This window comes from Heterodontus francisci, chromosome 17 (genome assembly GCF_036365525.1).
Source record: "Heterodontus francisci isolate sHetFra1 chromosome 17, sHetFra1.hap1, whole genome shotgun sequence".
NCBI classification, from domain to species: domain Eukaryota; kingdom Metazoa; phylum Chordata; class Chondrichthyes; order Heterodontiformes; family Heterodontidae; genus Heterodontus; species Heterodontus francisci.
Genome location: NC_090387.1, coordinates 11664721 through 11689677, shown reverse-complemented (window position 1 = coordinate 11689677; position 24957 = coordinate 11664721).

Genomic DNA, 24957 nt, shown 5'->3' with positions numbered 1-24957 from the left:
GTGATTGCTTCTTTAACCAATATTGCGATCCATCTCCCCCATTCCTTTTCTTCCCCCTTTCCATCTCATCTGAAAATCCTGAAATCAGGAATGTTGAGTTGTCATTCCTGCCCTTCTTTAAGCCACGTTTCAGTAATAGCTATGTTATCATACTTCCAGTTGTCTGTCCATGTTCTCAGTTGATCTGCCTTATTCACTAGACACTTGGCATTGAAGTGCATTCCATTAATCACTGTAAAATGCCTTTGTTGTCTATTTTTTGCCTTTGATCCCTTGATCTTCCACATTCCTTTACTAATTTTCTGCCTTCTGGAGTCACGTTTCCTGTCACATGTCTGTTCCCCTAACTATTGAGTCTCCTATCACCATTGATTTCCTGACTTTCCTACTCCTCCCTGCACAATTGAGCCACATATAGTACAGTGGATTTGGCTTTGCTTGTATTCCCCAGAGGAACCATCGCCATCACCAGTTTTCAGACCTGAATAGCGGTTGGAGAGTGAGACACACTTAGGGAATCCCTGCACTACCTGCCTGCTCCTTCTTGATGGTCCGGCAGTCACCCATTCCCTCTCTGCCTGCACACCTTATGCTGTCGGGTGACTAGCTCTTGAAACATGCTAGTCATATAACTTCCAGTCTTGCGGATGTACCACAGTGACACCAGCTGCTACCCAAATTCTGAAACCCAGGGTTCAAGCTCCTCCAGCTAACAACAGTTGTCCAGGACACAAGAACTTTCCTGGAGTTGCCACATGGAACAGGATGTGCACTCCATAGGACTGAAATGCCCTGCTAGGCCTCTATTTAGTAGACTAATTAAACTTAACAGAAATAAACTAAAGCCTTATTAAAGACTTAAAAAAAAAACTTATCAGCTGCTCACCAATCAGAACGTTCCTTTGTACCGATGCCACTTTAGTTATTTCTTACCTCGTTCCCTGATGCTTGTGCTTCCTTAATGGCTCTGGCTACTCTGCTGCTCTACCCCTAAAACGGTCCTCACCTCTGGGCTCTCCAATTCAAATTTTTTCCAGCTCCCACTCCTGCCACTTTATTCCTGGTCTGCTCTTGCTCAGTTCATTCATGGGATGTGAGCACTGCTGACAAGGCCTGCCCCTAATTGCCCTTCTTGTACTGCTGTAGTCCGTATGGATTATAATTTTGCATAGCAGTCATGATACAACTGAGCGGCTTGATAGGCCAGTTAAGACCCAACTGCACTGCCCCAGTCTGGAGTCATATATAGGCTAGACTGGGTAAGGAAGGCAGATTTCCATTCCTGAAGGATATTAGTGAACCAGATGGGTTTTTACGACAATCCAGTAGTTTTTGTGGCCACCGTTATTGAGACTAGCTGCTTATTCCAGATTTTATTCGACTAACTGAATTTGAATTGCCAGCCGTCACTGGTGATTCGAACTCATGTCTCCTGATTATTAATCCAAGCCTCTGGATTACTGGTCCAGTAATATAAGCACCGTGCTACTGTGCCCATTGTTCTACTGTATTCCAAGGGAATGCAACTAACTTAAAAGTAGTTGATGATCCCTTTAAATAGCACTCTTGGGATGCCCTTCCTGCTAATGAATACCTATTTAGCCCATGTGCAATTAAAAGATGGAATTTGAATGTTGAGCTCCAAAGTGGCAGCACTAGGATCAAAACAGCATTACAAGCTGATTAACGCCATGATCTGACTGCATTGCAATCATCCAGCTGACACTCACTGCACGTGCATGAATGCCCTCCGCTATTTGACCAGAAGTGTGAATGGGCCGCCATGGATGTCATTTCAGACCGCTAAAGGCTGAAAAAAATGGGGGCTCTGCGCCAAGATTTAAAAATCAAACAAAAATTCTGTCAAACATGAAGAATCTTTTGTGTTCTGGTCTGGACTCAGTTGAATTTTTCTTTTTTAAACATTTATGCATTTTTGACACCTGGTGGGAGGAGGCAATCCAAAATGCACATATCAGAGGATCAGCACTGCACTTTAGGCTCCCAATACATTCAAATTCAGATCACCAAAGAACTATGCCATCATTCTTGAATGTAATCCAACATAGTGAACCAATATGCATACACACACCAAGGTCTGGCAAAGAGCAATGTGATAATTCATAATTAATTTGTTTTTGGAAAGTTGAGTGAGGGATAAATGTTGGCCAGGACATTGTGACAATCTTCCCGCTCTTCTTTGAATGATGATTTTTTACATCCACCTGAGAGAGCAGACAAGGCCTCAATTTTAATGTCTCACCTAAAAAACAGTGCCTCCAACAGTGCAGCACTCCTTCAGTACTGCACTGGATTATGCTCAAATCCTCGAGTGGGACTTAAATACATGACTTTTGGTGTCAGAGACTTAAGTGTTACCAACTAAGCTAAGCTGACACTCAAATTATATATATTAACCAACAGTGCAGTGTCGATAAATTGCTGATCAAATCTCAAGTGTTGACAACCCTACACATGTGTGAGGATGTCCTCCCCTTTCTCAACAGTTTGTGTTTAAATTCCTCTTGTTTACCATACAGTGAGAGTCACTTTAATTAGTTTAGCTTTACTGCAAAAAATGTATGCCTTGCCAATCTCCAGTTAAAACTACAAAAACTGCTTGCAAGCCTGGTTCAGCTTTAGGTCACCAAATATTGAAAAGTCTTAAAGTTCACTTAAAGACTAGGGCTGTGCTAAGGAACTTCTAACTGTTTCTGCTACTCCAGTATCTTGCGAATAATTGAAATACTGCAGGGCATCGAGCAGTATAATTGCTTTGCCCATAATCTCAGCACCTCGGGAGCTGAGTTCAATGCAGTCCTGACTAATGAAATGAAATTCTTCTTTCTTTCTCTGTGTTCATACGTGAGGATCCTCCATTGCCTGGGCTTGGGACAGTTATAAACTTGGTTCCCATTAAGTGTCACTCCTCGGCACAAAAACTGATAATGGTTCAGTCGTATTTGATATATCTCATTCAGACAGACGAGGAGATTGGCTGGAGCAAAAGACCCAATAGAAGATGGGCTTCAGAGACTGAGGCTGAGATGTGTTGTTGAGTCACAATTAAAAAATTGCTTCACTCCATATCCAACCTATGCTCCCTCCTCCCCACACTATCCTATCTTGCCAGCCCCACCTCCCCATGGAGCTGGGATGAGGCATGGTTGTCCCTCAATGTGATAAGGAAGAAAATTTAGCAAAATTATCAGGAGTCAGCCTTGTCTTCTGGCCTGGTCAGTCCACCAGCAGATCATCCACAGAGAACCTACCTGATTTTTATTTGAATTGTCATAATGGAGCAAAAGTCAGGAGAGTTTCCAACTGGTGAAAATGATAGTGACCCTCATATATTTTCAAAGTCCTGTTAAGAGTGAGCGGTTTTGAATGGACCTGTACCCTGTTTGCAATCGCAAATTGCATAAAGTATGGAGAGTGATGCGGACTGACAAACTCAGTATGGTGATTTTTAAGGTTGATAGGTTGAATATGTGTAGTGTGATGTTAGCAACTAATATATAAATGAATAACAGTTGAATTTTTAGGATGGTTACTAATTTTATATGACATGATTCCACCCCTGGTTTTAGTGGCACAAAAAATATGCCATGGATCTATCAAACTATCACTGACTGACCTGTAAGGCCACCATAGAGTTGCCAACACTCTTGGATTGCCCAGGAGTCTCCAGGAATTGAAGAGTCATCTCTTGGAAACTGCTGGAAGCAAAATTCAGGAGAAAAAAAATGCAAGGGCGTCAAAAAATGTTGTTTTTTTATTGAACACATTTGTTTATTAATTATAAAAAATATGAGATGGGGAGAATGTAGGTTAAGGAGGTGGCCATTCAACACCTCAAGCCTGCTCCAACATTCTGAGATGATGTCTAATCTGTATCTTAACTCCATCCACTAACCTTGGCTCCATATTCCTTAATATCCTTGACTAGCAAAAATCTATTGATCTCAAGTTTAAAATTATTAAATGAGCTACGGAATGAAACGGAAAAGCTGTTTGACTGGGTGAGGTGGTTGGAGGTGGGAACGATATGTGATGAAACCTCCAGGTATATATTCAACTAGAGGTGACAACACTTGGCCACCACAACATGCACGCCAAGGAAGTTCAGGGGTACTCAATCTCAATAAACCATCAAAGAAGTTTTGAAGCTATAGAGCTCTCTTATTCCTCACACAAAGCAATAACCTAGAAAGCACATCAATGCCCTGGACTGAGGGCTTCAGGCACAGATTAGACTTCAGGTGTACACCCAGTAGCATCATAGCATTTCAGATGCTTTTCATTGGAGTATTGGCCCATATTCATGATATATTCCAGCAGCGGCGCAAAGTTTAATTACCATACAGACTTCCAGATTCCTTTAGCAATCAGAAGGAAGTCTCCATCAGCAGTAACTTACACCATTGAGAACAATGGGTGAGAAGTGTGAGCACATTTATGTCTTGTAAAGCCCTATTACAATCTGCAACAACATTCATCCTGTATTGTTTACAATGTGCTTTTTTTGATATGCATATCCATCTTCATGCCATTTTACAATTTTGTGAACGTACCTGTGGAAGAAACAAAATAATGTATTGACCTGATTGAGGTCTTCAAAATTATGAAGGGACTTGATAGGCTGGACATAGAGAAGATACTTCTACTTGTGGACAAGGCCAAAAAGAGGCATCATAAATATAAGATTATCGCTAATAAATCCAATAAGAAATTCAAGAGAAACTTCTTTACCTTGAAAGTGGTCAGAAGATGGAATTCACTACCATAAGTAGTAGTTGAGTAGCGTAGATGCATTTAAGTGAAAGCTAGATAAGTACATGATGCAGAAAGGATTTTCTGATAAGGTGAGGTGAAGTAGAGTTGGAGGAGGCGAGCGTGGAGCACAAACTTTGTCACAGACCAGTTAGGCTGAACAGCCTGTCTCTGTGCTGTAAATTCTATGCAATATACAATTCCATGTACAATATTTATGTCTCACAGATTATTAAACTCATTCTGTCTTTTGAATGTTATTGAGAGAGTGAGGGGAGAGGTAAGAGAACATTTCTTTATGCAGAGAGATGTGGGACCGTGGTGTTTTATCATAGGGAGTAGTTGAGGCAAAGACCATTGCACATTTTCAATGAAAAAGCAGATAAGCACTTGAAGGATAAATATTGGCCAGGACACTGTGGAGTACTCTCCTGTTCTTCTTCATAATGTTGCCATGGGATATTTTACGTCTAACTGAGAAAGCAGAGGGGGCCTCAGTTTAACATCTCATCTGAAAGACAGCAGCTCTGACAGTGCAGCACAACCCCCCAGTACCGCACTGGAGTATCAGCCTAGAATTTATGCTCAAATCCCTGGAGTGGGACTTGACACCCACATGCTTCGTGACTCAGAGACGAAAAGTGTTACCAACTGAGCCAAGGCTGACAGAGATAAACATCCTGTACAGGAGACACCAAAACTCTAAGGAGAGAGTTTTCATGGGTGCCTCCAGCTGCTAAATGCTGTTACAGCAACATTAATAGTAATCATTCCTTAATGGGCCATCAAATCTAACATCAAAATCACCAGCAGCCATGAATTAGCAGCCTTTACACTGAGATATTGTGTTATACCTGAGAGACTTTTAATGAGGGTGGGTTTGAAGCAGCCAATGTCCTGCTGAATAAATGATTCATTTCAAAAACCTCACAATCAATATTATATGCATTAGTCACTTCTCAGTGCGGGTGACACACTGGGCTTAAACAGCATTCTGACTGTCAATATTCCATTTGTGTACAGAAAGCCTTTAACAAGGAGAGAAAGAAGCAATTTAATCTTTTTTTAAAAGGGAATAGGAGGAGCAAACTCAATTTACTGAAAAACATTTACAGCACAAATTCCCTCATGTCAAGTTGATAAAATTTAATTGAGATAATTGATAAAATGAATAGAAATGGAAGTAAGCACTACAGACAGAATTTAATCATGAACACTATTTCCTGAATATCCTCTATTTCTGCCCTTTCTCTGTTGCTTCATTTTTTCTCTCTGCAAGTCATACTTTCCTTTTTCTCTCTCCAACTATTTTTCATCCTCTCATCGCTCTTCCACCTTCTCTCATTCTTTCTCTCTGCCTTCCTTTATTCTTATCTCTCTCCTCTGCATTCTGCCAATCTCCTCTTCTTTCATGTCATGTTCCCTACTTCCGTCTCTTTTTTGTGTGCATATCTTTCTCTCCTGTCCTTACCTTTTCCTTTCTATCTTTCTCACTCCCTCTTTAGCTCTTTTTCTCTCACTTCACTATCTGTGCATATATTTGTGTAGACATAATAAATAATAAAACATATAATAACAAATATAGAATAAAATATAATACAATATATCATAAATGTGTAATATATAATACAATAAAATAATATGTAATACATATATAATATATTACTAGCTCTGATAGAATTAGTGTGTAGGAACAAAAGGATTAGTTAAGCCTCTCAGGGGCGCATACAAAAAACAAACAACAGTTTAAATAGGCCTCATTAGCACTACGCATATTCACTTCTGAGACAGAGGAGACTGTCCTATGATTTGGATTAACTTCGCAGTCTGTGGCACAGCAACAAGACTGCTAAATGACCCGGAAATTTCCCCAGGCAGTCAGTTAGCATACAGTGGAAGATTCGGCCTGACAACACGATCTCTCTGTCTCTCTCTCTCTCATTCCCACCAACTCACATAAGGTCTGTTTCTGCTGAGAATTTCATACTATTTATCACCATCTGCACTTGTAGAGGATCTTCAGATTTACTGAACATATTATTTATGCAAGCTTCTCAAATTTTACTGGAAGCATCCTCTTCCATACTTTTCCCATTGAGTTTCAGAAGATCTTAAGATATGCATCGAAATGAACCAAACTTACATCACGCACAACACAATGGGAAAAAAATATTGCTTACTTTTGTTCCAGTGGAGAGACATTTCCTCATCACATTCACACTATGTTGATGAGATAAGCACCTTAATTCTCAGACACTGGAGCTGTTACAAGATTTGTGCCTGAAGTTGGCTGATCGCTAAAATAAACAAGGTTGAGCCTCTGATGTGCCTGTTATTCTTATTAAAAGCATATTGCAGAAAGAGACTAAGTATATACACACACTATCCTGTCACCACTGATCTGGCACCAAATCTCCCAGTCCCAATGGCTGAGTTGCGAAAGGAATTGTCCAGTGTAGAAATGAGCCATTCAGACCAGGAACTACCCTCAGTTTTACTCAGTGTGGGAAAGCTCAATGATTGATTCCCAATTTGGTGGCAGCTTAGCTTGATTCTGATCTTCGAGTTCAAATCTAGCTTTGTCGCTCCCTATCTCTGTAATCTCCTCCAGCCCAACAACTCACCAAGAACTCTGTGTTCCTGCAATTCTGGCCTCACTTGCATTCCTGACTTCTTTTGCTCCATAATTGGTATCACTGCCTTCAGCTGCCTAGCCACTAAGTTCTGAAATTCCCTCCCTAAATCTCTCCCTCTCTCATAGAAACATAGAAAAATAGTTGCAGGAGTAAGCCATTCGACCCTTCCAGCCTACACCGCTATTCAATGCGATCATGGCTGATCATCCAAATTCAGTACCCTGTTCCCACTTTCTCCCCATATCCCTTGATCCCTTTAGCCCTAAGAACTATATTTAACTCTTTCTTGAATATATTTAATGATTTGGCCTCAACTGCTTTCTCTGGTAGAGAATGCCACAGGTTCACCACTCTGTGGGTGAAGAAACCCCTCCTCATCTCAGAATGTCAATGTAAGTTCTTGTTAATGTGCATAGAAATTAAGGGTGATATATTGAGGTGTTTAAGATGTTGAAAGAAGTTGACAGGGAAGATGGAGACAAACTGTTGCCTCTGGTGGAGGTGTCCAGAACAAGGGGGCATAAACCTAAAAGTAGAGCCATTCCATTCAGGAGTTATGTCAGGAAGCACTTCTTCACACAGAGGCCAGAGGAAATCTGGAACTCTCTCAGCAAAATGCTGTTGAGGCTGGAGGTCAATTGAAACTTTCAAAACAGATCGATAAATTCTTTATAGGCAAAGTGTATTAAGGATCTCCAAATAAAGGTGGTTAGATAGAGTTAAGAGGCAGATCAGCCAAGATCTAATTGAATGGCAGAACAGGTTTAAGGAGCTGAATGGCCTGCTCCTGTACCTATGAGTCAGTCCCTTCAGTGGAGAAGGAGACACAACTTGCTTGATAAGGTAGGTAGACCAATGCTCGGGCATAGTGATCGATATTGAAAATGGAGGAATTTATTTTCTTAAATGAAATGGAAGTTTGCTCCAACAACACTAAGGCTGAGAAATGTTTGGGATATTTATTATTTGTGCTAAACCAAGCAAGCCTGTCAAATATGTTAAACATGCTTAGCTAATTGGAGAAGGACAGTCATATTGCATTATACCAAATTTACACAATACAATGCTCGGCTTGTACCTAATTTGATACAAATGGCAGGAATGCAGTAGGGAGTTGGAATTTGTTAAATAGAATATAAATGATAAATGCTGCGTCTTATTCCTTGGAGTGTAAACTTCCTCTATAGCATGACTTGAATTTCTTTATATCTCTCTAAATCACAACGGTGCTCCTTAAAAATAGCAAAAAGGAGAGAATGAAAATCTCCAAGAGAATTTAAAATCACAGATTATTTAAGAAACTAATATTTTTCAAAATAATGATTACTTCTAAATCTTCTGAAGAACAGTAATGAACATGCTGCTAAAAAGCTCCCCTTTCCCACCACAAATATTTTCCCTATTCTGCTTTGTTTGTTGCATAATTAATATCTCCTGCTTCTCGAACTTTGCACACCTCCAATTTGTCTATTTTGTTTAATTAAGTTCTGTTGTTGGGGTGTGGGCAACATTGGCAAGGCTATATTTATTGTGCATCTCTAGATACCCCGAGGGCTTTAAGAGCCAAGCACAAAGTGTGGGACAAGGTAGGAATGGCAGATTCCCTTCCCTGAATCAAATGAGTGAAATTGTTGGGTTTTATGATATCCAGCAGTTTTCACTGGTCATTTTCTGGTGCCCTGATGGGATTTAGACTCAAAGGGTTGGATTTTCAATTCAGGGTTTGGAACCTGATGCCAATATCTGCATCACTCATACAACACTATCATTAAATGTAAATGCCCTAATTGGGCCAGAGGTGAGCTCTGTGCCCAATTAGTGACACCACGCGTTACCAGGTGACAGGAGCTGCCTGAGAGCACGAGTGGCAAAGGCAGACAGCAGCCATGATGGGGTTTGCCGTTGCCTTGCTGGAGAGAGCAGGCAGTACCTTGGAGGGCCAGCATCCTAACCGCGCATGAAAGCGGCCATACGGCTAAATGAGAGGTAATGCGTATGATCCAGCGCAAGATCCTCCACGTCCTGGGATTTTTAACATAGAAACATAGAAAATAGGGGCAGGAGTAGGCCATTCGGCCCTTCGGTCCTGCTCCGTCATTCAAAAAAGATCATGGCTGATCATCAAATTCAGTACCCTGTTCCCACTTTTTCCCCTTATCCCTTGATCCCTTTGGCATTAAGAAATATATCTATCTTCTTCTTGAATATATTTAATGATTTGGACTCCAGTACCTTCTGCCTTAGAGAATTCCACAGGTTCATTACCCTCTGAGTGAAGAAATTTTTCCTCATCTTAGTTCTAAATGGCATACCCCGTATCCTGAGACTGACCTCTGGTTCTGGACCCCCCAGCTATTGGGAACATCCTCCCTGCATCTAGCCTATCTAGTCCTGCTAGAACTTTATAGGTTTCTATGAGATCCCCTCTCATTCTTCTAAACTCTCGTGATTATAGGCCTAGTTGACCCAATCTCCCCTCATACGTCAATCCTGCCATCCCAAGAATCAGCCTAAAAACCTTCTTTGCACTCTGTCCATGGCAAGAACATCCTTCCTCAGATAAGGAGACCAAAACTGCACACAAGACTCCAGATGTGGTCTCATCAAAGCCCTGTATAACTGCAGCAAGACATCCTTGCTCCTGTACTCAAATCCTCTTGCAATGAAGGCCAACATTCCATTCGCCTTCCTAACTGCTTGCTGCACCTGATTGCTTGCTTTCAGCGACTGGTGTACAAGGACACCCAGGTCTTGTTGCACCTTCCCCTTTCCCAATCTTTCACCATTCAGATAATCTACCTTTCTGTTTTTACAACCAAAGCAGATAACCTCACATTTACCCACATTATACTGCATCTGCCATGCATTTGCCCACTCACCCAACTTGTCCAAATCACATTGGAGCCTCTTTGCATCCTCCTCATAGTTCACATTGTCCCCCTAGCTTTGTGTTGTCTGCAAACTTGGAAATGTTACATTTAGTTCCCTCACCCAAGTCATGAATATATATTGTGAATAGCTGGGGCCCAAGCACTGATGCCTGCGGTATCCCACTAGTCACTGCCTGACACCCAGAAAAAAACCCGTTTATTCCTACTCTCTGTTTCCTGTCTGTCAACCAATTCTCAATCCATGTCAGTATATTACCCCCAATCGCATGTGTTTTAATTTTACACACTAACCCCTTATGTGAGACCTTATCAAAAGCTTTCTGAAGATCCAGATACATCACATCCACTGGTTGTCCCTTATCTATTCTACTAGTTACATCCAGTAGATTTGTTAAGCATGATTTCCCTTTCATAAACCCATGCTGACTTTGCCCATTCATGTTTATGCTTTCCGGGTGTTCTGCTATCACATCCTTTATAATAAACTCGAGCATTTTCCCCACTACTGATGTAAGGTTCACTGGTCTGTCATTCCCTGTTTTTTCTCTCCCTCCTTTTTTAAATAGTGGGGTTACATTTGCCACCCTCCAATCTGTAGGAACTGCTCCAGAGCCAATAGCATTTTGGAAGATGACAACCACTATTTCCAGGGTCACTTCCTTTAGTACTCTGGGATGTAGATTATCAGGCCCTGAGGATTTGTCAGCCTTTAACCCCATTAATTTCCCAAGCACTATTTTTTTACTAATACTGATTTCCTTCAGTTCTTCCCTCTCATTAGACCCTTGGTTCCCTAACATTTCTGGGAAGTTATTTGTGTCCTCCTTTGTGAAGACAGAACCAAAGTATGTGTTTAATTGTTTTGCCCTTTCTTTGTTCCCCATTATAATTTTCACCTTATAAATAAAATCTTTAACTTCTCCCCATGTTGAGCATGACAACTGTGCACTAAAATGCACCAGATTGCTTAGGTTCATCGATTTCCCAATTGAACATTGCAGTCTCGCCTTCCCTACCCATTAACAATCTCCTAAAGGAGCTTAACAGGCTGTTAAGCCCAACTTCCTCACTTCCCCACCCTCATTTTGAAAATTGGTGTATGTCCCAGAGGCATCGCGATCCAGAAATGACTTCCAGGAACACGATCTTCAATCTGTGCTCACACCCGTGCTCACCCCCAAAATGCTTTGAACGTCCTGCCAAAACCTTTGCGTTGATAGTTTAGTACCTTAACCTCTAGGCTGTATCCAACATTTCCCTTACCATTGTTTGGCAAACTATAATATACTCTTAGTAGTGTGACTGATCAATTGCTATTCCTCTACCTAACTCAAAGGACTTCAGCTTGCGCCACTTCTTTCTTTTGAACCTTACTAGTGCCACCTATGGTCTATATTTGTAAGCAGTACTCCTGCTTTCCTTCTTTCCTGGTCTATCCAAAACATTTTGCAGCTTTGAATATTCAATTACTAATCAATGACACAGCTGTAATCAAGTAACCATTACGACTGTTAAAATCATTTTCTATTTTAATCAATGAATCTAACTCTTAGATTGTGTTCTTATACTCATTGAATTACATACATTTTAATTTCAATTCTCTTGGAGTGGCAATTGTATCTTTTGTTGGCTTCTCACTTCCTGATTTATCTTTCTCCGTTTGACTAATTTATCCTGTTCAACCTTTGTCAGTCATTCCAGCTCTTTCTTACATCTACTAAATCTAATAACTTGACACAACATCCTTTTTCTGAAAGGAATCAGAAGATGCCAGGAAAACTTGAAGAAGAAAAAAAAAACACTTGTGCATAGCTGATTTGCCTTAATATTTCATGCACTATTCTGAACTGGAGTATACACAAGAGGAGTCTGCATGAAGTGTGTGAGAGCTCAAATTCGTAATTTATTGAAATGAATTCTTTTCGATTTATCACAAGTGGGAAAGTTTGATAGAATTTAAGATGCTTATAATGGCAAAAAAACAAACTGTTAAAGAAAAATGGGGTATTAACTTGACCTATTTACAGAAAATGAGAAATAGACATTTCATCAGGGAGAGAATGGGGCTATTAATCGCTACTTATGTGTACTGACTTTAAAAGATAAAACTACGCACTTATCAGTGTTATGAAAGTACTTCCTTTTTTTTTGTTAAATTTTGAGGACTTGTGGTGTAAAACTGAAAAAAGCATTCCATAGATGCTGGACTTTGTTTTTTTTTAAAAAAAGGTCATTGTAAGGTCTTTTGGACTTGGTTTGTAAACAGCCCCTACTGGACGTCACCTGTCTTCAGATAATTACCCAGCAGGGGTTCTTTGACTTGGAGAAGATGTTTACAGAGAAGTGACAAGTCAAGATTTATAGGGGTCAGGAGGCTTGACTCTTGAGATTATTTTTTTGTTTTGCTTTGGACAGTCAGTTGGAGTTTTAAAAATCAACCTGAAGGACAAAACCCCAGCTCAGCCTGTTCCATCTCTTTGAAAAGCCTGCCAGTTTTTCCATCTCTTAAGCTCGTAGATGCAAGTGTAAGAAATAGAGAAATTGATGCTACATTTGTCCTGAAAAGCCTGCTTGAAACCCCTGTTGCCGCATTTCTCCTGAGACATTGGACAATCCTACCGGATAAATCCTCGACGCCGCCTGACCGAATTGCTCCAGAGAAAGATCCCAGTGACAACCGTGAATTTGGGATGCCAAAACAAAAAAAGGACATCTGACATCTTTCCATATCTTTTTTTTTGTCAAGATTTAGCAAGTATTTGCCAGCGTATTCTTTCTTTGTTTTTTTTTTGTAATGGAGTTCTAAAGAGAAAACCTCTATTTTTTGGTTTACTGGTGTGTGTGTGTGCGTGAGTGTGTGTGAGGGGCTAAGGTAAAAGGGGACTTTCATATTTAAATCTGTGTGTTAATGCTTTGCTTTGTTACTGGTTAAATCTTGTTTTATAATAAACTGATAGTTTTTTTGTTTATTAAAGAATCCTGCTTGGTGGATTTTATTCTGGGATAAAAATAGAGTCTATGCTTGAATGTATCGGTAACTGGGTAAACATTTAAATATATGTTGTGACCTGTGGAGCAGTGGAACTAGAAAAGACAGTGCACTCCTCCCACCTTGATGGTAAAACCAGAAAAATGTCATCCCCTTCTTTTGGAAGGGAAAAGGGATTAAGTCTTGTGCTCCTGATTCCAAAAGTGTTTGAAAACTGAATGAAAATCAGCAGAGATAGTAATGTGAGATGCTGGCTGGAGAAGTGAATGACTTTTGACACTGTTGGGTGCTTAATTACTATTCGAAGACACAAGTGGTCATTTTTTATTTATATATAATCCTCAACGTAAACGGAAACAGGAAATTTGAGGCTGATTAGACTCACTTCAGCTATAGAAAAACTACCTGAGTCAATTATATGGGAAGAAATTAGCACTTGGAAAAATATAAGCATTTGTTCTTAGGATGTGGGCCTCGCTAGCACAGCCAGCATTTATTGCCCATCTTTATTGTCCTTGAGAAGATGGCAGTGGGCTCTGTTCTTGAACCTCTGCAGTCCATAAGGTGGTGTAGATCCCATAATGGCGTGTTATATAGAGAATTCTATTATATTAACTAGTGACAATGAATGAATGGTGTTATATGTCCAAGTCAGAATGTGCATGCCTTGGGAGGGAACTTGGAGGTGATGGGTGTCCTCACTGATCTCAACCAGAGCAGCATTGCAATTGAGAAGTTAGTGGTCAGCCTTCTTGAAGTGTTAAAATCTGTGTGGTGAAGGTGATCTCACAATGCTGTTAGGGAGGGAGTTCCAGAATTTTGACCCAGCAATGATGAAGGAACAGCTGATATATGTCTGAGTAGGGATGGTGCATGACTTAGAGTCAAACCTCTCTTTATTCTTGCATGGGATGTGAGCATTGTTGGCAAGGCCAGCATTTGTTGCCCATCCCCAATTGCCCTTGAGAAGGTGGTGGTGAGCTGCCTTCTTAAACTGCTGCAGTCCATGTGGGGTGGGTACATCCACAGTGCTGTTGGAAAGGGAGTTCCAGGATTTTCTCCCAGCGACAGTGAAGAAACAGTGATATAGTTCCAAGTCGGATTGGTGTATGGTTTGAAGGGGAACTTGCAGGCGGTGGTGCTCCCATGCATCTGCTCCCCTTGTCCTTTCAGGTAGTAGAGGTCATGGGTTTAGAAGGTGCTGTCAAAGGAGCCTTGGTGAGTTGCTGCAGTGCATCTTGTATTTGGTACTCACTGCTGCCACTGCACGCCATTGATGGAGGGAGTGAATCGTTAAGGTGGTGGATGGGGTGCCAATCAAGTGGATGCTTTGTCTGGTTGGTGTAGAGCTTCTTAAGTGTTGTTGGAGCTGCATCCATCCAGGCAAGGGGAGTGTGTTCCATCACACTCTGACGTGTGGCTTGTAGATGGTGGACAGACTTTGGAGAATCAGAAGGTGAGTTACCCATTGCAGAATTCCCAGCCTCTGACCTGCTCTTGTATCCATAATATTTATCTGGTTGTTCCAGTTAAAGTTCTCGTCAGTGGTAACCACCATGATGTTGATGGTGGGGGATTCAGTGATGCTAATGCCATTTAATGTCAAAGGCAGATGGGTTAGATTCTCTTTGTTCAGATGGTCATTGCCTGGCACTTGTGTGCCGCGAATGTTACTTGCCACTTGTTAGCCCAAGCCTGAATGTTATCCAGGTCTTGCTGCATATGGACATGGACTTTGTCAGTATCTGAGGAGTCGCAAATGGTACTGAACACTGTGCAATCAATGAACATTCCTGCTTCTGACTTTATGATGGAGGGAAGGTCATTGATGAAGCCGCTAAAGATGGCTAGGCCGAGGACACTACCCTGATGAACTCCTGCAGTGATGTCCTGGGGCTTAGGTGTATGGACTCCAACAAAAGCAACCATCTTCCTTTGTGCTAGGCATGACTCCAACCAGTGGAGAGTTTTCCCCTGATTCCCATTGACTTCAGTTTTGCTAGAGCTCCTTGATGCCACATTTGCTCAAATGCTGCCATGATGTCAAGGTCAATTACTTTCACCTCACCTCTTGAATTCAACTGTTTTTTTGATGTTTGGACCACGGCTGTAATGAGGTCTGGAGTTGAGTGGCACCACGCGGAACCCAAACTGAGCATCGGTAAGTAGGTTGTTGCTGAGTAAGTGTCACTCGATAGCACTGTTACCGACTCACTTTGCTGATGATCAAGAGTAGATTGATAGGGTGGTAATTGGCTGGATTGGCTTTGTTCTGCTTTTTTGGGGAAAGGACATACCTTGGCAAGTTTTCACATTGTTGAGTAGGTGCCAATGTTGTAGCTGTACTGGAACAGTTTGGCTAGGGATGCAGCTAGTTTCGGAGTACAAGTCATCAGTACTATTGTCGCAATGTTGTCAGGGTCCATAGCCTTCATTGTAACCAGTGCCTTCAGCCACTTCATGATATCAAGTGGAGTGAATCAAATTGGCTGCTGAAGACTGGCATCTGTGATGCTGGGACCTGAGGAGAGCCAAGATGGATCATCCACTTGGCAGTTCTGGCTGAAGATGGTTGCAAATGCTTCAACCTTGTCTTTTGCATGGATGTACTGGGCTCCCCCATCATTGAGGATGGGGATGTTTATGGATCCTCCTCCTCCAGTTAGTTGTTGAATTGTCCACCACCATTCATGACGATGTGGCAGGACTGCAGAACTTTGTTCTGATCTGTTGGTTGTGGGATCGCTTATCTTTTTCTATCACACTTATTAACACGCATATAATCCTGCGTTGTAGCTTCACCAGGTTGGCACCCCATTTTTAGATATGCTCCTGGCTTGCTCTCCCGTAATCCTCATTGAACTAGGGTTGTTCCCTGGCTTGATGTTAATGGTAGAGTGAGGAATGAACTGAACCATGAAGTTACAGATTGTGTTTGAATATAATTCTTATGCTGCTGATCCACAGCATCTGAATGATGCCCAGTTTTGATAGATCTGTTCTGAATCTATTCTATCTAGCATCTGGTAATGCCACACATCACAATGAACGGTATCCTCAGTGTGAAGCAGGACTGCGTCTCCACAAGGACTTGTGGTAGTCACTCCTACAAATACCATCATGGAAAGAGGTATCTGCGACAGGCAGATTATGAGGATGAGGTCAAGGAGGTTTATCATTCTTGTTGTTTCCCTCATCACCTGCCGCTGGTCCAGTCTGACAGCTATGTCCTTTAGGACTCAGCCAGCTCGGTCAGTAGTGGTGCTACCAAGCCACTGTTGGTGATGGCCATTGAAGTCCCCCTCCCAGAGTACATTCCTTCCCACCTTCAGTGCTTCTTCCAATTGGTGCTCAACGCAAAGAAGCTCTGATTCATTAGCCGAGGGTTGGGGGGTGGTAGGTGGTAGTCAGCAGGAGGATTCCTTGCCCATGTTTGACCTCATGTCATGAGACTTTATGGGGTCTGGAATCAATGTTGTGGACTCCCAGGGCAACCCCTCCCTCCCGTATACCACTGTGCCACCACCTCTGCTAGATCTATCCGGCCAGCAAGACAGGACACACCACAGATGGTGATGGAGGAGTCTTGGACATTGGCTGTGAGATATGATTCCATGAACATGAATAAGTCAGGTTGTTATGACTAGACTGTGGGACAGCTCTGCCAATTTTGGCAAAGTTCCCAGATGTTGGGAGGATTTTGCAGGATAAACTGGGCAAGGTGTGCCATTGCCATTTCGGTGCCGAGGTCAATGTCGGTTTTGGTCATTTTCGACTTTTCTGTTGTGGTTTTGGTACAAGTGAGTGGCTTGCTAGGCCATTTCAGAGGGCAATAAGAGTCTCTCACATTGCTGTGGGTCTGAAGTCACATGAGGCCAGACCAGGTAAGGACATTAGTGATTCAGATGGGTTTTTACAATAATCTGGTAGTTTTGTGATCACCATTTTTGAAACTAGCTTTTTATTCCAGATTTATTAATTAATTGAATATAAATTCCAACAGCTGCTGTTTTGGGATTTGAAGTCACATTCCCACACTTTTCATTAGATCTCGAGCTTACTACCCAAGTAACATTGCTGCTGCACCACCGTCCCCACAGAGCTAATAATGTTCTCATGCATCTGCTGCACTTGCTATTCTAGATAACACAAGTGCCAGGCAATGACTATCTCAAACAAGAGAGAAGCTAACCATCTCCCCTTGTCATTGAATGGCATTAAGATCGCTGAATCCCCTGCTATCATCATCCTGGGGGGTGACCATTGGCCAGAAACTGAACTGGAAAATCCGTATAAATACCATGGCTACAAGAGCAGTGAGAGTCCAGGAATCCTGCAGTGAGTAACTCACCTCCGGACTCCCCAAAGCCTGTCCAGCATCTACAAGGCACAAGTCAGGAGTCTGATGGAATACACTCCACTTGCCTGGATGAGTGCAGCTCCAATAACACTCAAGAAGCTCGACACCATCCAGGACAAAGCAGCCCACTTGATTGGCACCCCATCTACAAACATTCACTCCCTCCACCACTGATGCACAGTGGCAGCAGTGTGTACCATCTACAAGATGAACTACAGCAACGCCTCAAAGCTCCTTAGACAGCACCTTTTCACAGGCAATTAGGGATGGGCAATAAATGATGCCCTAGCCAGCGATGCCCACATCCCATGAACGAATAAAAGAGAGTTGTAGGTTGCGGCTTTGTGAGGTGCTGCTGAAGAAGCATTGGCGAGTTGCTGCAGTGCATCTTGTGGATAACACACATGGCAGCCGCTGTGCGCTGGTGGTGGATGGCGTGGGTGTTTGAGGATATGAGCTGGTTCCGGTGGACCACGATCAAATAACTATTGAAAAACAGAATGGAACCATTACTCACTGTTATAGATCGGTAAGAAGAGCTTGTACTTATATAGCAGCTTTCATGACCCCAGGAAGTACTTCTGAAGTGTGTCAATGATGTAATGCAGGGTTACCAATTTGTGCACAGCAACGTCCCACAAACAGCTATGATCAGATCATTTATTTTAGAGATGTTGGTCAAGGGATTAATATTGTCCAGGACACTGAGAGAAACCCCTGCTGTTCTTCAAATAGTGTCATTGGATATTTTAGGTCCACCTGAGAGAGCAGAGGGGGCCTCTCTTTAGTGTTTCATGGGATAAATTTTTTGATTTAACCTTCTCAGCACATATCGGGAATTGGGGCCTAGCATTTCGTGCTCCTGATTTACAGGTCACGTAAGTATCTGTTCATCGATGAACACTAAGTCATTAAATTTACCTCATAACTTTAATGGATATATTTGATATTGGCAAGCAAGTCAGTAATTAAATGTACAGAATCAATCAAGTGTAACAGATTTTACTACCACTAACAGCTATAAAGTGCATTCAGTTATTTAAAAAAAAATAAAATTAATTCATTCTTGTACAGTTTTATAAAAATTTGCATAAACAAAAGGAATTCTTTGCATACAAATCCCCACCAACTGGATAAATCCAATGCAGTGTTTTGCGTTTAAAAGCGATATTTTGCGATAGCTCTCTTATTTGTTTGGAAAGTGAGCTGTTGTATCTTCTTTAGTTAGTTTGAAAATGGCTATTTGTAGAAATATACATAACTCCAATCAAAATAGAAACAGTTCTCAGATTTAAAAATAGTAACACAGTTTGTTACACAAAAAAGTGTCCCTAGAAACTTAAGGGTAAACTTTCTGTGACCCATTGCTCGCTCTCTCGCACGCTGACTGTACACCCACCTCTATTGGCTGTGTGCTTTCACCAACTTGATGTATTTACCACTTGGTGTCGAAGAACGAAATTGTATAAAACATGCCAACAGTTATATCACATTCCCAATAAAAAAGACTTGCATTTATATGGCGTCTTTCACGACCACCGTACGTCTCAAAATGCTTTACAACCAATGAAGAACTTATGAAGTGTAGTTACTGTTGTTATGTAGGAAACGTGACAGTCAATTTGTGCACAGCAAGCTCCCACAAACAACAATGTGATGATGACCAGATAATCTGTTTTTGTGATGTTAATTGAGGGACACTGGGGTAACTCCCCTACACATCTTCGAAATAGTGCGTTGGATCTTTTATGTCCATCTAAGAACCCAGACAGGGCCTTGATTTAACATCTCATCCGAAAGACAGCACCTCCAACAGTGCAGTACTCCCTCAGTATTGCACTGGAGTGTTAGCCTGGATTTTTGAGCTTCAGTCCTGGAGTGTCACTTAAACCAAGAACCTTCTGACTCAGAGGTGAGAGAGCTACCACATAAGCCATAGCTGACAACTAAGATGCAGCTTTAATGGAGAAATTTGAACCAAATATCAGGCGGGGTGTATAATGGGCAACGTACGTGATTCCACCTGTTTCTGCATCTCTGCCTATTGACTAATTTCACGCGTCCCCACCCCCGGCAGATTCTTTCTCTGCCAACATGCTGGTGTTGTGACTACTTGGCTCATGCCAGAAGTTGGGTTGTTTGTGATTTACATTGTTTCCTATGGCTGTTCATTTGTTCCTGGACTGATTTTTAAATCTTGTTTTTTGCAAATTTCCTTTCCTAAGCCCCATAAGAATGCAGCTCTGGCACCTTGTCTTAGCCTGCTGCTGTGCATGTTCTAAAGAGCTGCATCTGTTTTCTAAGCCAAATGTATTCATTTAAAACAGCTGAATGTTGTAGCATTGCTGGGCTGTGATAGCAGCTGTGGCTCAGTGGTAGCACTCTCACTTCTCAGTCAGAATGCTGTGAGTTTAAATCCCATTCCCTGACTTGAGCATAAAAATCTAGCCTGACACTCTAGTGCATACTGAGGTGCTATTGCTTGGAGGAGATGTTAAACTGAGGCATGGTCTGCCCTCTCAGGTGGATGTAAAAGATCCCCTGGCATTACTTTGAAGGAGACCAGAGAATTTCTCCCTGGTGTCCTGGCCAATATTTATCCCTCAATCAATTACACAAAAACAGATTATCTGGTCATTATCACATTGGTGTCTGTGGGAGCTTGCTGTGTGCAAATTGGCTGCTGCACATCCGACATTACAACAGTGACTACATTTTAAAAAGTAGTGTATTGGCTGCATTTGGGACAAAATGGCCTGAAATCTATGTTGCCGCCCCCCGATGATGGCGGTGGCCGCAAAAAATGGCATGCGCGGGCTTTACTCTGTGGAGCCGCCGCGATACTAAACACGTGATGTGGAGGGGGCGGACATTCTATCCCCGGCAACAGTGTCAGGCGCCATTGTGCAGGCTCCGACGGTGTTTTACATTTTCAAAGATAAAGGCATTGTGAATTTAATTTTAAAAATTAAATAAATGTTTCTAGTTCCTCTCCTAACTCCCCCCCAATTAACATACACTTCATTCCGCATCCTCTCCCCCACCAAAATACATATCTTGTGTATCTTTAACCCTTCCCACCATCCCCTACACCAATCAGATTAAATTGACCCCGCTCCCTCCCCCCCACCCCCCGCACTGAAATAGTTACCTACTCCCCCGCCCCCACCAGTGTCCCACATCGGATCTCCGAATGGAGATTTGAAGGTGAAGGAGTGCCGGCCTCCAGCTACAATATCGGAGCGGGATGGATGGTGGAAATGGGTAAATATTTAATTCATTTATTTTAATTATTTTAAATATTTAGATTGGCCTCCTGTCGCCGAGCGCCAAGGGGGCCACCAAGAGGCCCAGCCGCCACCGGCAATATTGGGCCCAGCCTTCGCGGCATTGAGGCCCGTGGCGATACTGTCCTGGAGACATTTTCTGGGCTCCCCCGTCACGACCCCCATTCGGGGGTCTGAAAAATCCAGCCCAATGAAGCTTTGAAAAGCACTGAATAAGCCTTTTTATCCTTTTATTTTAATAGCTTGTGCCTCATAAATTTATGCCAGCTTGTTATTTTTGAACTCTTGATAGTTGCTCAGCTCTCTGGGCTCTGATCTGTGACGGTGATTAAAACCTCAATGGCTGCATCAGTAAAATATGATAGCGGCTATAAGACGTAACTGGAAGCTTGATAGTGCCAGGCAGATGAATAAACATGAGTACAGATTCAACTGCTTTTGCGGGACACTGCATGCGAGTGTAGAGGAAGCAGGGCTTGTAAAAGGAAAGGAATAGGGTGCTGGCTGGTAGGAGTTACTTAGCCAGACCTGCTAAAGAGTCTTGGTTAATAGTAGCAGAGATGCAATCAATGACGTAGGGCACTGTTTGAGACAGGTTAAGAAACTTACAGTGTGAGGGAGCTGTACCAACAATGGTAGAGATATAGGGCAGAATCTTCCCCATTTGGAGGTGGCTTTGGTGACGTGTGAATCGTGAAAATCAAATAGAGGTGCATCAGGTCCACTCCTCGACGTGCTCCCAGAGGTAGGCTCCCTGCGGCAGCAGCTGCCCAGCCATCTGCAGCGGGTAGCCAATCAGGGTATTTCAAAGGGCAATTAGCCCTTAATTGCGCGCAGCAATGCAATCTTACAGATGGTGCATGGGCCCCATACTCTGTCGGGAGCCTGATAGGTTATCAGAGGCAACCTCATAACAGGAGTTCAAATGAACATGGGAGGCTGCTGTCCATGGTGCTTTAAGATTAGATAAGATAGTGGGGGTTTAATGTCCCCTTCTAAGGCAGAAAAGCTTTTGTTGTGAATCGACTTTATTGTGATAAAGGTAAGGACAAGTTTATTAAGTTTTCAAATAAACTATTAGTCACAAACTCCGGCAGTGACTAACAATCTAACACAGATACTACCCGTTATTAGAGACTGGATGGCTAGATGGCACGACTGGTTTCAGTTACATATTTTGGTCTTCAAGCTTGAAGCTCTTTCTCACTCTCTCCTGTAGGTTCTCTTGTTGTTCGAAGATTCTCTCAGCCATACAGGGACACAGACAAGACACCTTTTATTCCGGCTGCTTTCCAGTTAACTCTCACTTCGCCCAATCATAGTCTTATATTAAAGGATGTCTTTCTTAACCAACCAAGGATCATTTTGTAGTTGTTGCTAGCCTCTCTGATTTATGTAGGTCATGCCACTTTAGTTTGGCTATTATATTCCAAGCTTTTACATTCTGAGGTTCCTTATCTCATGACGAGTCAAATCGACAATCCCTTACAGTCAGAAACAGGGGAATTTATTATGGGGAACAAAGAAATGGCTGACCAACTAAATGCATACTTTGGTTCTGTCTTCACAAAGGAGGACACAAATATCAAAGCAGTAATGTTGGGGAACACAGGGTTTAATGAAGGAAATCAGTATGAGTTGGGAAATGGTGTTGGGCAAATTGATGGGATTGAAGGCTGATAAATCCCTAGGGCCTGATGGTTTGCATCCCAGAGTACTTAAGGAAGTGGTCCTAGAAATAGTGGAATTATAGAGCAGTCAGCCTGACATCGGTGGTGGGGAAAATTCTAGAGTCCATTATCAAAGATTTTAGAGCAGAGTATTTGGAGAACAGTGGTAGAATCGGATAGAGTCAGCATGGATTTACGAAAGGGAAATCATGCTTGACAAATCTACTAGAATTGTTCGAGGATGTAACTAGTAGTGTTGATGAGGGACAGACAGTGGATTTGGTTTGTCTGGAATTTCAGAAGGCTTTCAACAAAGTCCCACATAAGAGATGAGCATGTAAAATTAAAGCGCATGGGATTGTGGGTAGTGCATTGCAATGGATAGAAAATCGGTTGGCAGACTGGAAACAAAGAGTACAAAGAACAAAGAACAAAGAACAGTACAGCACAGGAACAGGCCATTCGGCCCTCCAAGCCTGTACCGATCTTGATGCCTGCCTAAACTAAAACCTTCTGCACTTCTGGGGCCCATATCTCTCTATTCCCATCCTATTCATGTATTTGTCAAGATGTCTCTTAAACATCGCGATCGTATCTGTTTCCACCACCTCCCCTGGCAGCAAGTTCCAGGCACTCACCACCCTCTGTGTAAACAAATTGCCTCGCACATCCGCTCTAAACTTTGCCCCTCGCACCTTAAACCTATGTCCCCTAGTAACTGACTCTTCCACCCTGGGAAAAAGCTTCTGACTATCCACTTTGTCCATGCCGCTCATAACTTTGTAAACCTCTATAATGTTACCCCTCCACCTCCGTCGTTCCAGTGAAAACAATCAGAGTTTTTCCAACCTCTCCTCATAGCTAATGCCCTCCAGACCAGGCAACATCCTGGTAAACCTCCTCTGTACTCTCTCCAAAGCCACCAAGTCCTTCTGGTAGTGTGGCGACCATAATTGCACACAATATTCTAAATGTGGCCTAACTAAGGTTCTGTACAGCTGCAGCATGACTTGCCAATTTTTATACTCTATGCCCCGACCGATGAAGGCAAACATGCCGTATGTCTTCTTGACTACCTTATCCACCTACGTTGCCACTTTCAGTGACCTGTGGACCTGTACGCCCAGATCTCTTTGCCTGTCAATACTCCTAAGGGTTCTGCCATTTACTGTATACCTCCCACCTGCATTAGACCTTCCAAAATGCATTACCTCACATTTGTCCAGATTAATCTCCAACCGATCTATATCCTGCTGTATCCTCTGACAATCATCATCATTATCCGCAACTCCACCAACCTTTGTGTCGTCCGCAAACTTACTAATCAGACCAGCTACATTTTCCACCAAGTCATTTATATATACTACAAACAGCAAAGGTCCCAGCACTGATCCCTGCGGAACACCACTAGTCACATCCCTCCATTCAGAAAAGCACCCATCCACTGTTACCCTCTGTCTTCTATGACCGAGCCAGTTCTGTATCCATCTTGCCAGCTCACCTCTGATCCTGTGTGACTTCACCTTTTGTACCAGTCTGCCATGAGGGACCTTTTCAAAGGCTTTACTGAAGTCCATATAGATAATATCCACTGCCCTTCCTTCATCAATCATCTTCGTCACTTCCTCAAAAAGCTCAATCAAATTAGTAAGACACGACCTCCCCTTCACAAAACCATGCTGTCTCTCGCTAATGTTTGTTTTTTTCCAAATGGGAATAAATCCTGTCCCGAATAATCCTCTCTAATAGCTTCCCTACCAATGACATAAGGCTCACCGGCCTATAATTTCCTGGATTATCCTTGCCACCCTTCTTAAACAAAGGGACAACATTGGCTATTCTCCAGTCCTCTGGGACCTCACCTGTAGCCAATGAGGATGCAAAGATTTCTGTCAAAGCCCCAGCAATTTCTTCCCTTGCCTCCCTCAGTTCTAGGGTAGATCCCATCAGGCCCTGGGGACTTATCTACCTTAATGCTTTGCAAGACACCCAACACCTCCTCCTTTTTGATAATGAGATGACTGAGACTATCTGCACTCCCTTCCCTAGGCTCATCATCCACCAAGTCCTTCTCTTTGGTGAATACTGATGCAAAGTACTCATTTAGAGGGAGTGCAGCGAAGGTTTACCAGACTGATTCCTGGGATGGCGGGACTGATGTATGAGGAGAGATTGAGTCGGTTAGGATTATATTCGCTGGAGTTCAGAAGAATGAGGGGGGATCTCATAGAAACCTATAAAATTCTAACAGGACTTGACAGGGTAGATGCAGGAAGGATGTTCCTGGTGGTGGGGGAGTCCAGAACCAGGGGTCATAGTCTAAGGATACGGGTTAAACCTTTCAGGACTGA